Raw genomic sequence first — 15,400 nt, 5'->3', positions numbered from 1 at the left:
CTTAGGGTCATGCAATACTTTAAAAATAATCACGCAATACCTAAAAATTGATCATGCAATCCCTAAAAATTGGTCATGCAATACCTAAAAATTAGTCAAGCAATGCTTAAAAATTGATTATGCAATCCTTAAAAATCCATCATGCAATACCTAGAAAACAATCACACAATGCCCAAGTCACACAATGCAATGTCGGATGTGGAGTCACGAAATGCTTAGCAATGCCTCAAAACTAGTCATGCAATACATAACAATCAATCACGTAATGCCTAATATCCAATTGCACAATGCCTAAAAAATTGTTACGCAACGCCTATTTGCTATACTCATGTTTAGTTCTAGATTATAAATTGTGTAATCTATCTACAAAAGATATGATTTCCACAATTGTAAAGCTATACATAATGCAAAAGTTTATAACTCAATGGTTTGGAGCAATAATAAGCAAAGTTACTTTACAAACTTAAGTCTGAATAAAAAAATTAAACAAAGTTACTTTGCATACTATTAACAAAAATCTCTAGTGCATATCTTTCCCTTAACCCTTTAATGTTGTCCTTCCTTAGGGTTGTGGTGCACTTACCAATCAACCACTTCATTGTAGTGATTACCTAGTGCTCACAACTATTCTCGTCCTCCTATTCTAAGGTTGAATGTTTTAATTGCTAACTATCCACGTCCAAGGGCGTGTTTTACAACATGCTTGGTCGAAATACCCGAACTGATGGCATATAATGGGAATCAATGTGGTTAGGGGATGCATCTGATCCTAATGCAATGAGGGCTTGATTGCATCCAAACAACCATATAAGGAGTCCACCAACATTATGCCCTAGTTGACCAAGTTGATATGCACTACAACCTAGTCGGATTGACTTCATGCCATGGCTTCCCCTACGGAAGACTGTCACCTCTCACATAATCAAGTAGAAGTTTAGGAATAACCACCTTCATTCGCTTGAACTTTGAATCAAAGGGTTTAAGGTCCATTTCACAACACATCGCATGCAGAATATCCTATCAGTTAAGTTACATTTAATAGTTAGACGCCTAGAACTAAACCACTAAACAAATATTTTAATAATTGAAAACCTATTATAATATATTTACATAGAAAAATGTGTCAACAATGCATATGTTCTCCTGGTAAATAGGGAATAGTGCTCATGACTATGCTTACACATGATGCTGATGTATGCATCAATGTGTTGGATGTTCATCCATTCATCCTGCTTCTCTGATTGCCTAAAAAATTCAGGGCTTCCTGCCATTCAATGCACATCATGTTAACCATACACATATAAAATACTTATGTTAAAAGGTCACTGGATTCAATTATTTCGAACTGTAATGCCTAATATAGTGTAATGTTTTCATTTTAATTGGCATGATCATTATTCTTGAAGTGCTCGTATTTGTCCTTTAACGCATCCTTTGCTTTAGATTAATAAAGTGTTAACATAAAGGATTGTCAAGTATTTTTCAGCCATGCTCAGCCATGTATCTTTAACCGAAAATGGAAGTAGAGCCTCAGGAGGAGTTGTGCTGTAAGCACAATGTGGGGGCTCAAACAAAGGTGTGCTATAAGTAGGTTATGGGGCTTCAAGAAGATCTATGCATGGGGCAAAGAGAGATAAGCTCTAAACATGATATGGGGCCATAAGAGGAGGTGTGTTTCGAGTCTGAGGGATGCATAAGCCTAGTTTTGACTACTCGACACCTGTATGCAAATCCAAACCAATTGGCTTATCACTACCCATGTGCAAATTTGAACCAATTGGCTCATCACCATTTGTCCTCCAATCCATACTAGTTGGCTCATCACCATCAACTCTATGGGTATTGCCATCTTTGTTGTGCACACCATCTTGTTAACCAGTGAAAATGAAAAAAGCCAGAAGCTTATACGTCAAAATGGTCAAGAAGCTAATGTATAATCCGGTCCTCCAACATTGCATCTCTTGTTGGATCTCCAGCTGCATTAACTGCATCTCTTGTTGGATCTCCAACTGCATTGATTGTAGGTCCTTCTTCCACTGTGGCCTTAGCCATTTTAACTAACATTTTAAGACTGTATGCATATAAGTATGCGTCTGAGCATCATGTAGGGATTGCATAACAAGAGGGGCATCAATTTCTTCGTCCATAATGCGCCAACGTTAACGGCTCATGTAGCTCTTTTCTTCTTACGCGTGATGATTTGTGGCCTTTTTTAGGGACCGAATGCTGCTCAACCCTCCAATTGCCATAATGGAACCTGCCGATACCCTTGGGATAGAAGGACATCAATATCAGCCTAATATTCCTCCAAGTTATCCTCCGAGGTTGGCTCCATGGTTGTAATGTGTGAAACTACACCATAACATACATTGCCATTAGGTTGAAAGATAGTTGACATATGACAACAACAAAAATAAAAAATAAAAATAGTATCATTTTGCTCCTCACCCTGTCTTTTTCACTCTCCAAATTTACAGCGATCTTATGGAAGATTATGGGTCTCTCATCGCAATGCCATCTAAGCATTTATAGATAAGCATCTTCAAACTAGCAACGGGATCCAAAGTAGCTTTGGATAACAGGAGTGGCCTCCGATGCCCAAAACTACAAGTCAATTTTAAACATTATAATCACTTAATAAAATCTTATGTGAAAAGGAAAATGGATAACCTTAAGGCACACTACCTGTAACACCCATATAAATCCATATGAGTGGTAGCATTTCTTCTGAGACATTACCATTGGTGGAACTTCGAAACATTTTGATATGTAGTCCATAGTTAGACTCCACACATATGTAACCTATGGGAACACATTCCATTGGTCGATGTTCTCGACCAAAGACAACAACCACAAAGTCTCCGATCTTTTGTAGTCTTGACCAAATAAAATATTATTCAGGATCAAGAGCAAGGCCATCTTTGTTGCATCTCCATCCTAATCAAATTGGCCTCACTCAACCTAATTTAACACATCTTGGAGCTTTACTTGGTTCTCCACTCCCTAGTACCTTTGATGAATTCTTTCGAGGATGACCTCGTAAGGACATGAGATAACGTCCAGCATAAAGCTAAACTTTAGTTCGGTTATCAAGCAGAACTAACACTTGGAGAAACGCAACTTGGTATTGCCTATGCAAACCATAACTCACCCTCAATGGCACCAAGTTCATCAATTCTGCACAGCAATAGGTTGTGCATGAAACTAGCTTAGAATAAGCTCTTTTTTTATTCTATGAGCATCAACTTCTTGAAGCATGCTCTTTTCACTATCTCCAACTCATTTTGTTTCCATAGCCTTTATGTATGACATGTAGTTGCATCCATTTACAGTGGATGCTAATGCCTACGTTGAAGCCTTGCTAGTCTCTCGAAACATGAAGCAAAGATTTCCGGTTCTTCTACTCTAGCCATCTATGATAAAAAAACAGATAACATAGCCATTTAGCAAATATAATCAAGGAAGATTAAAAACAATAACTAGTTTTTACTATTTTTGTACACATAAAATAAAATAAATGGAGCACGTGTAAAGCATGGTTTATTAAGTAATAAAACAGATACATAATACAAGCTTTAAAGTTGAGCAAAAAACAGAAAAGCATTAATATCCAAGCAATGCCTAGAAAACAGTCACGCAATGCCCTAAAAACCAATCACGTAATACCCCATCAATCAGTTACGCAATGCCCTGCAAGCCATTCACGCAATGTCCTATCAATCAATCACGTAATGCCTATCAACCAATCACATAATGCCCTATCAACTAGTCATGCAATGACTAAAAACTAGTCACACAATGCTTAAAAACTAGTCATACAATGCCCTACAAACAAGCCACACAATGCCCTATCAATCAATTATGCAATGCCTATCAACCAATCACGCAATGCCTAAAAATCAGTCACGTAATGCCTTATCAACTAGTCATGCAATGACTAAAAATTAGTTATGCAATACCCTATCAAACAATCATGCAATGCTTAAAAATCAATCAAATAATGCCCTATAAACTAGTCATGCAATAACCAAAAATCAATCACATAATGCCTATCAACCAGCCACACAATACCTAAAATGCAATACTTAAAAACTAGTTACGTAATGCTTAAAAATCGATCACTCAATACCTACCTACAAATCAAGTAATGGCCTAAAAATCAGCTATGCAATGCCCTATCAACTAGTCACGTAATACCTAAAAACTGGTCATGCAATCCCTTATCAACCAGTCATGCAATGCCTAAGTCATGTAATGCCTAAAACCCCTAAACCCAATTCCTAAAACTCATCAAGCATGCCCTATCAACCAGTCACGTATGCCCTGTCAACGTTCGACCCGAAGACCATTAAAACTACCAAATTCCATTTAACAAAATCAACAACTTCTAACAACACACCATATTTCAGTTAACAACATAACCAATTAATAGGCCTACCTGACGAAGAAAGCTCAAAATGCTCAGGGGTATTTCTTTGTGTATCAAAAACTATTTCAAAATGCTCAAAACACTTAAAGGTTTTTCTTCTTGGCGAGGAATGCATTGGTGATAAATGCTCCAGAGATAAATGTTCTATCGAGGAAAACTAAGAAATTGCAATGGTAAAAAATTGAACAAAACATATGATTCAGTTTAAGGTGCCAAAGATATGGGTCGGTTGCATTAAGGGTAATTGTTTCCAAAATTAATTTCTCTTGGCTAAAAACAGTTAAAACTATGAGGAGGGCCATTTTCAAAAACACCTTATGCATGAGAGATATTTTTGAAAAGAACCCTTAAGTTTATACTCTGTTTTATTGTTTCATTTTTTTCATACTTGAACTAATTTACAAAAAGAAGAGGAATTTTTACTAAACAATCAATTCACCTCTTAGTAGTCTTACTTTAAGCTTATCTTTTTAACAAAAGCATTAAATTAATAAAATCAAATTAACTTATTGAATATAACTTACATTTTGTTTACACCAATTACAAAATGATGTGTCACGAACTTTTTTTAATTCTTTATCGAAAATATTATCCTATTCTCTTTTAACTATATCGTCGAACATCTTGGACATAAGAGAAACCTATATCACAAATTAATACCATTCTTAATTCATAATTTTCTAAATTAATGGTTAAACTTATACTTACTCAATGTACGGTAATATATTCTTGCAGTTCACTAGTACATATAGTTCACCAACATAGAACTCATCCTCTTTTAAGTATCGACGCTTCTCGAATTGACCTAAAGGTCAACTAAGATAGGTGAATATTGATTGACGACCTACTTCATCAATGTCTCCACTATCATCATTTTGTAGGACCTAGTTCATTCTTGTTGGGATTGTATGTTTGAAGTGCATCTAACAAAATGATGATGTTTCATAGATGATATATGCTTAACAAATGGATCCTTCCACGAATGCTCAATTTTGCACCTTTTTTTTTTCCGATGATGTAAGTATCTAAAGATCAACATTCCATGTCGGATTCTAATTGTCAAATTAATAAATATTTTTAATTACATGCGTAGATCACAATACCTCTTGAATGGACACATCTATCTGTAATGGACCAGTCCTCCACCCTTAGCTTCATATGGCAAGTGGATCGAAAAGTGCTTTATTAAGTCAAAAAAAGAAAACAGAAAGACCTTTTCTAATTTGCAAATGGTTTCCACGATTTTTCTTTCCCATGCATTAATACGCTTAACACACAATTCAGTTGCACATAAATCTTGAAACAAATGTGAGATCTCAATAATTGCACTTCAAATAACACGAAAAACCTTATAACGTAAGGTAATTGGGAGCAAATGCTATAGGAAAATGTGACAATTATGACTTTCCATCCCATAAAATTTACATTCCTACTCATTCACACACTATGCTATGTTAAATGCGAAACCATTTGATAATCATAATTGTTTCACCCAAGCACACAAGCTTTCCATTGCTTTTTAGTCAAAGTTTATAAGGCTTTCAGTTTAAAAAGTTTACCACTATTTATAATTAATTACAATTCTAACTACCTACAATACACCTCCAAATCACGATAAGCCTTGATACTATCTTTTGTTTTTCCCTGAACATCCATCATCATGTTGAATATGTTCTCATTATGCTCAATATGCATCACATCCAAGTTGTGATGAATAAGATTTGCCTGCCAATACGGTAACTCTCAAAATATGCTTTTCTTAGCCCAATGATGGGTTTGCCCAAACTCTGTAGCTTTTGGCCACCCACCTTTGTCCCATAGGTCATATTTGGAATTGACTCCAACTGTTTCCAAATCTCGATATCAAAAAATTGAGGAATGGGAAGGTATCGTTCAACACGTTTCTTGAATTTATGTCTTTAACAACGAAAAGGATAAATCAATCAGCAAGAATTCTCAATGATAATAAAAAGAAAGAAGGTTTCCTCCCGTAATCCAAGATGAAACTATTTCCATGTTTCATGCAACAAGGACATGATAAACATCCATGAGTACTCCATCCAAACAGCATACCATATGCAAGGAGGTCATTAATGTTCCATAAGAGTGCTGTTCGTAAAATAAAATTTTGGTGAGTAAAGCCATCATACGTGACCACCCTTTCGTCCCATAAACTTTTAACTCATCTATTAGAGGTCAGAGGAACACGTCAATGTTCTGTCCGAGACTTGTTCTCCCTAGGATGATCATACTAAGAAAGATGTATAGTTGCTTCATGCACATCTATGAAGGTAAGTTATAGATCGTGAGCATTACCGACCAAACAAAATACGATTTTGCTATTGGCCCAAATGGTCTAAAACCATCTAAACATAAACCAAGTCTAATATTGTGAGACTAAAAAGCAAAAGATTGATGGGTGTGATTAAAATGTTGCCAAATCTCATGACCAACAAGATGCCTAAGCAATCCATCATTAGATTGGTGTATGGCATGCCATGTCATATGTTTTGTAGGTTTGCCTGACATATATAGCCTTTGCAATCATAGTGTTAATGGAAAGTATCGCAAAATCTTATAAGGAATTTTTTTCTCTCTTCCTCCCCTTGATTTATTCAATTTGTACAGAGGATGGCCATAACATGGACAAAAAGACAACTCGAACTATCCGTTATAAAACAACATGCAATTATTCTTACATGCATCATTTTTCTTATTGCCGAGCCCAAGGTCATTCAACTGTGTCTTCATTCTATAGAAGTTTTTCGATAATGATTCATTCAATGGCAACATCTCCTTCACTAGATGCATTAAACGATTAAAGCATGCCTTACTCATGTTAAACTCTAACTTGACATTCAATAATTAAGACATAGCTGACAATTTTGTGTGTTTATCTCATTCGACCCATAAAGCTACATTGACATCATTTAACAATGAAAATAAAGATGCAACATTTGGATTTGGAACTCTAGGAAAGACCAATTCATCTTGACTCTCATCATTGAACTGAAACTCCAGTTGCAAAGCATCCATAACCATTTTAGCATATGGATTTTCTACTCTAACTTCATCATTGAACTGAAACTCCAGTTGCAATGCATCCATAACCATTTTAGCATATGGATTTTCTACTCTAACTTCATTAACTATTTTGTTTTTCTCACCAATAAAATGTCCCAATGATTGACCGAAATTGAACAATTTAGCATGTGCATCCCATATTGTGTACGCACCGATAAACCTTTTTTGTGAAGTAGTTGTTCTCAAATGTTTTCAGCAACCAAGAACTTGCTATTCATACGCCGAGAGCAAGGACATTTGATATTCTTTTTAGTCACATATCTTGGTTGAACGCAAATGAAATAACTTCATTTACGCCATTCACAAATTTTGTCCTAAGAAATCCACTTGAATCCACTCAAGATGAATATAACTCCTATCTCATTCCATTTTGAGAAAAATATAATAACGGACATATAATGTCGTCCATTAACTGATGTTGACACAAATATCAATCGAAAATTAAATAAATTAAATACTAGATTTATAAAAAAAAATTGTTACAAACATATTAATTTGTACTTAATTTAATGTACGTAATATTATTTAATTAATTTAATAAAACCTTAATTAATTTAAATAAATATGATATTATTAAATATTACTTATTTAATTAATTACTTAATTACTTAAAGACATTACATTACTTAATTAACTAAATTATTTAATTAACTCCCTATACCTTCATTAATGGAAATATTTATTAAATTAAATGATGTTACTAATTTAATTAATTGTTTAATTACTTATAAGAGATTACATTACAAACCCTAAATAAATTATTTAATTAACTCATTAGCAGCTTAATTTAATTATTCTAAATATTTTTAAAATTAAATAATATTACTAATTTAGTTAATCACTTAATTATTAAAACATTTTGTCCTTGGATTAATTTAATAAAACCTTAATTAATATAACTAAATCCTAAATTTTACTAAATTAACTAATTTAATTAATTGATTAATAACCAATATATAATTCTTCTAAGCCCTTAACTCTAAATTATGCAATTAATTCCATAAACCCTAATCCTTAATTTAAATAAATAAAATATTATATAATATTACTAAACCCTAATTTAGTTAATTACTTAATTAACTAAAATATTTTTCCATTTGATTAACATCTAAATCCTAATTTAACTTACTTAAACCTTAAAAATTAGTTATATTAATCTCTGCCAATTGCTAAATAACCTAATAGATTTGGAAAAAATTAAGTTTTTTAAAAATTGTTCAAAAAATAGCTAAATAATGCAATAGATTTTCATAAGACTACGTTGTTCAAAAATTGTTCAAGAAAATAACCCACAATCAACAACAATCTTCGTAGTCACCAACTAAATAAGCAAATAACCCACAATCAAATAACCCATGATCAAATTGTCCAAGATATCTAAACAAATCAAATCAAAACAACAAAACCCTAAACATCAAATGACCAAAGTAGTAGTAACAAATCAAAACCCTATAAACAATAAATCAAATCAAGCAAATAACCAACAAAAATGCCTTAAATATTCAAAAAAGGGAGGCTGTGCTGATTAGATAAGGAAGATGAGTTGGTCAGATGGAGGGGTTAGGCGATTGGATGGGAGAAAGGGAAAACAAGACAAACAAGGATGGGAGAAGGGAAGCCAATCGAGGGAAAGGGACAACGGTGGGATTGACAGAGGGTTGGGTTGAGCGTCAATGTTCCTTTAGTCAACTTCAACAAGCTATGAGTCGAGGGGAGTGAAGGAGTGGGATCGAATGTCAAGGGTCAGCGAACAAGAGAGTCAAAAAGAAAATGGGAGAAAGGAAGGAAATAAGGGGGAAAGGTCCACACGAGTGGTTTTAATTTTTTTTTTATCAACGAAAATTTTTTATCGATAATTAAAAAATAATTTCCATCAGTAATTTCATCTCTAAACCCTAAACCCTTAAAATACTAATATTGATCAAATTTCCATCAACAATTCCTTCAATAATTCAACAAAATTACCGACCAAACATTCCATTGGTAATGTGGTCGGTAAAATTCATCAAGGCATACATTACCAATAGAAATCTTCTGATAGTAAATTCTGCACCATATCTCAACATTGCACGCCTTTGTTTCACCGATAAAGTATCGTTGGAATTCATTCTGTCGATATGTTTTGTCAGTATTCCATTGATAATTATCGTCGTCTGTTTTCAACAGTATTCCATTGGTAATTACCAATAAAACTTACTAACAAAATTTTTTTTGTCGGTAAAACTCATTTTTTTTGTAATGAATGATCAAGTTCACTAAAAATAACCTGCCATGAGAACTTCATTTGGTATTTCACTTACGTGCTTATGGAAACATATACTCATATGATAATTGTTTAAGCGATCAGTATGCTTCAAATAATGAAAATATCTTGTATATGTAGTATTATACTTTGATTTTGTCTTATGTAGCCCTAACCAAAAATGTACAATTGGATGGAAGGGTTTAGCATGTAGCATATAGAGATAAAAGAATAACCAATAAAGGATTCATCACCCTAAGTGATTCTAAAAGGAATATCCCATTGCTTCTTAACATGAAATGACTTAATAAAATCCTTGTCAAAGATAGAATAAATATTTAGAAAGGAGTTTTTGAATTTCATTAAAAGAATCTATGACTAATTTCAAGAGTTAACATTGTTAAGGCATATATAAAGTTGACATTGTTCCATGCTTTATGTTTAATTAGGATACCAGTTGATGAAAGGATTAGATTACATAGTAAGACTAAGCAATAAAGGGTTGAGTCGAACCACTTGATTTGAGCCTTCTTAACATTTGAATGGTCATGTCACATTACTAGATGTCAATCTTGATCTATAAATATGAATTGATCAATTCGGAATAGATGATGAATGTAAAGGGTTTGATTCATCTAATCTTATTTGGCATAGAGTTAAAATTCATATTTATTACAAACATGCTAAGAGCTTAATTCGTCACACACATTAATAGTGACTATGTAAGAAATTAAAATGAGAACTTAAGTTGGACTTGATTATAAAGAAGTTTGGAACTTCAAGGATTTAATTGAAACGGTTCAATTAAATTAGAGCAATTTTATAAGTAGCTTAAAGGTTATGCAAGATCCTACTAGCATTAGGATTAATGTAATTGCCTATAAATAAAAGTCTTTAAGATGACCTTGAATAGAACAAGTGCACAAACACATTCAACATTCTTGAGAAAAAAACTTGAGAGCCCTTTAGGTCACATCATTCAATTGGTCTAGACTCTTTCCTCTCTCCTTTGGAGATTTTCCCACTTACTACTTGCATTAATTACTATCGGAAGCTAAACATTTGGACACCTTGTGGTTTGTGACACCTTTTCCTTCCTAGTGCTTGAAGGTTTTGATAATCAGGGTTTTGATCCTTGAGATTCTAACATCCAAAGTTTGAAGGTTAAATGATCTTCTTACTTCTAGTTAGAGATATCTGTGTTAAACAAATCAAAATTTGAACTTGTTGAGGGGAAAATTTTATATTTTGTTGCTTTATGCCCTTGATGTTTGCATGATTACCTAATAGTGGTTGCAAAGCCTCCTTTGGAATGTTTTAATATATTACATGTTTAATTGTTATTGTTATGTGTTGTTTATGTGTTGATTCAGCTCAAAGTTATGTGAGAATTTTTTCAAAACCTGTTTTGAAATAAGTTTTCAAAATTTAGACTGCATGCTACCAAGACTTAATTCAATTTAATTTCAAGTGCCATAATGGATGCCAAGTTGTGCATAAGATGCAAAAGCTTTGACACACATCGAGAAAGGAGAAAATATCATATTAGTTGTCAATTAATCATATCATATGCCACATAGATAAAAAATATTAATTAGTATTGAATCTACTAATGATTATTTTACATTAAAATTTTATTAAGAAGGTAAGCTTAAAGCAAAATAATCAAGAAGGGGGGGTGAATTGATTGAACATATTTAGTTCAATCAATTCTATCATTTCAAAACAAGATAAAATCAACAAAATTAAAAATTTGTGTAGATATAATAAAAAAATATGGTTTTTTTAATATAAATAAATAAATAAGGAATTTTTTGAATAGAACAAAAGTTATGGTCTCAATTGTATGAGCTTTTTTGTTATTTAAGTCTTTTAATTTCATGGGTCGAGTGGCGCTTAACTCTTGTTAAGGTTTTATTTTATTTATATTTTTATTACTTATTATATATTTGTTATAAAAATAAATAAAAGCAAAAAGTAAAAATAAAGGATGAATTGAAAACAAAATGAATAATAAAAATGTCAGTTAAGAAGCTTCTAGCCGAAATGAAAGAACGTCCATGGGCAGATTCTGGCCTTAATCCACTCAGTCGCCTCCTTCGCGACCGAGTTTGCGTGTAAGAACTGATAAGCTCGCTCCTTATTTAAATAAATAAATATTAGAAGTTTCAAACTCGCTTGTTTATTAACGTGGTCTACATGCAAGAATTACATACAACAGTTACCTCAACCACATACTGCTGCTCAATTATGGGCTTTATGCCCACCACCATTTTCCTTTGCTTGTTACGATTTTGCCCAAAAAGCAGATCAGTACAAAAATATCTGGGAACTTTAGTCTTTAGCTAGCTTTATCGATTGTGGTTTTGTGGGGTTGTTGCAGTGACAAAAACAACTACAGACTACCTTGGCTTCAGCCTTTAATAATTAGTCCTTGTACTTTCCCTGTACCAGAGCTGGCCCAGTTGTTATCAAATTATTATTAGTAGGGTAAATGGCTTTGCTTAATCCGCTTGTGTTAGTCGTTCGACACACGCGGCAAGTTGGTAAGCTAGACAGCCATCGAGCAGGTCCTGTGGCTTTGGGAAATCTAATTCCTGACAGTCAAAAGAGTACCAGATTCCCCAGAATGTTTTGCTTTCAATTGCACAGAATGATGTGAAATTTCCATGATTCTTGTTGCGTATCAAAAACTTAACCCTTAAGTCTTCATTTTCATGCCATACCAAAAAATGGAAAGAAAAATTCTCAGGAATCCTGCTACAAAAAGGACCAAGCTGCTAGCAGCAAAAACATTTCCTAAACCGCCAAACAAATTAAAACACGATGATAGTTTGCAATGTTGATCATACCCTATAGCAATATTTTAGTGAAAGAATGTATTGGAAAAGTGACTGATGTCTGGCCGAGACCCTAAGAAGCTAGGGGAATAGGGTATGCTCCTCGTGGCAAATCCCAACCCAGAGCTGTAATTAGAAATCAAAAAACAGAAAGTAAACCTTTTGCGGAACCTGAATAATTTCGTAAGGGAGGAGAGGAAAGGAGGAGACTTCAATCATCAAAGCTTCATGTTTCTTAGACTAGACACGGGCTCTTTGTACCTCACTTTTTGCTTCAATAAGGCTCTTTTTTTTTTTTTTTTATGCTCTCTACATGGTAAAATGAGAAAGTCCTTTCAAGACTTCTTTTTAAATATATAATAAATATTTCTCGTGTAACGTATGAGAAAGTTCCTTTTATTAATGTAATTGTCTAACAGAAACGGGCAGCACAGCATACACAGCCTGGTTACAGCTACTTTCAGATTTGATTTGGTGAATCAAATACCTTACCCCAAAAGAAAAGTATAGTATTTCTTTTCTTTTTTTGTCCGTACTTGAACTTTCTTAATCAATGCTTGAATTTTCGTATCTGCCAAACAATTGTAGAAGTGGTAGCCTGTCCTGTAACGCAAAAGAGGAGTGCTGTCTGTCCGCCCAACCACAGGATCAATCTGCTTGTTATCAAAATGTTTCGTTAATCGTCACCTTCCATTAGGAAAAAACGATCGAATCGTTCAAACTAATGATAGGCGAAGTAATTGATGTTGAGATGAAGTCTTGACTACATTTTCTTTAGTTCTGCTGTTTCAGCTTGGTGTTTTGGATAAATAAAACTACTACTTGTTATCGAATAAAAAGAATTAAAGTTCATCAGGTGAACATCAATCTCAAATCAAATAGACAGGGCTGACTGGCAAATGGCTAAGCAATTAAACTTGTTTAATCAGGGCAATCGTTGAGTCTTTGCTTTCCGGCGGAATGGCAACTGCTGCTAGCATGTGCAATGACCAAATGGGTGGGAGAAGGGTAGCCAAATGTCCTGCGCGGTCGGTGGAGGGGTGGCTAATTTCCCATTCAAATTTTAGCCTTGAAGTATCTTTTGGGAGATCTCTTTTTTGTTGTGTTAAGGAAAAGAAAGCATCCTCCAAGTAGATCAAACCCAGTCTAGCAAATAAAATGTCCCAATCCCTCACCCAAAGCGTGTTAATCATGATCAAACTCAAGAACATCTCGCACACCAGAATTTATTTTGATAAAATCCGTCTGTCTTGAAACACCCTCCTTGGCTAATCGATCAGCCACCTCATTTCCTTCACGCCAAATATGATTTATTTTCCAGCTGAGAGTTCTTTCCAGCATAACTTGCATTCCAATTAACAGTTGTCTATACTTCCACAGAGCCTCCTCAGAATGATTCAACCATAAAATTGCAATGTGATAGCATTAAGGAATTTTCAAATGGACCATGTGATAGCATAGAAAGATAGCAACTATACCTTACGTCTATCACTTCCAGATACCAACAACCCCAACTCATGAAGAAATCATGAGGATTACTAGGTGCTACCCACCTAACATTCCACTTATTACATCACCTCCACCAAATTTTCCATGATATAACACATGAGAAAAATAAATAATTAACTGTTTCACGGAATTTGTTGATAATTTTTGTAAGTTTTTTATAATTTTTTACTTTGATGCTTACAACTTTACGCAATGGTTTTTTCATCGTAATTATTTTTAATTTTATTATTATTCCTTTATAAATTAAAATTTATAAATTGTTAAAATTAAAATTTGTAAACTATTAAACACTTTAAATTCGAGAATAAAAATTTAAATGTTTAATTTTTAAAAAAATTATATTTGTTTAACATAATTATCTTGTGACATTAAATCTCACATGTTTTTGTCAATATTTTGATAATATTTGCTCCATCTTTAAAATTTTTTACGTTAATTCTTACAACTTGACGTTAAGGTTTTGTAAATTTTTATGAAATAGTAGTAATGATAGAAATAATTATAAGAAAAAATAGTTGTTGAAAAACCTTGATATAAAATTGAAAGAATTAATGTAAAATATTATAAAGGAGAAACAAATATTGTCAAAATATTGACCTAAATTATGAGATTTAACATAATAAGTCAATTAAGTCAAATAAAAATAATTTTTTAAAAAATTAAATATTTAAATTTATATTCTCAAGTTTAAAGTATATTATGGTTTACAAATTTTAATTAATGAATAAATAATAGTAAGGATACAAATAATCATAGCGAAAATTAGTAGTTGAAAAATCTTGACGTAAACTTATAATAATTAATATAAAAAATTATAAATATGGAATAACTATTGTCAAAATATTTATGTAAAGTGATAGATTTAACGTAACAAGTTAATTAAGTCAAATAAATATAATTTTATAAGAAATTAAACATTTAAATTTATATTCTCAAGTTTAAAGTATATTACGGTTTACAAATTTTAATTTATAAATAAATAATAGTAAAGATAAAAATAATCATAGTGAAAATTAGTAGTTGAAAAACCTTGATATAAACTTATAATAATTATCATAAAAAATTATAAAAGTGGAATAACTATTTTCAAAATATTGATGTAAAGTGATAGATTTAACGTAACAAGTCAATTAAGTCAAATAAACATAATTTTATAAGAAATTAAACATTTAAATCTATTTTCTCAAGTTTAAAGTATTTAATGGTTTACAAATTTTAATTTATAAATGAATAATAATAAAAATAAAAATAATTATAATAAAAATAACAAATAAAAAATCTTGACGTAAAGCTGTA

This window comes from Theobroma umbraticum, unplaced genomic scaffold (assembly GCF_002168275.2).
Source record: "Theobroma umbraticum cultivar Fairchild unplaced genomic scaffold, ASM216827v3 scaffold_239.1, whole genome shotgun sequence".
Lineage (NCBI taxonomy): Eukaryota > Viridiplantae > Streptophyta > Magnoliopsida > Malvales > Malvaceae > Theobroma > Theobroma umbraticum.
Note: the sequence above shows the minus strand (reverse complement) of the source record.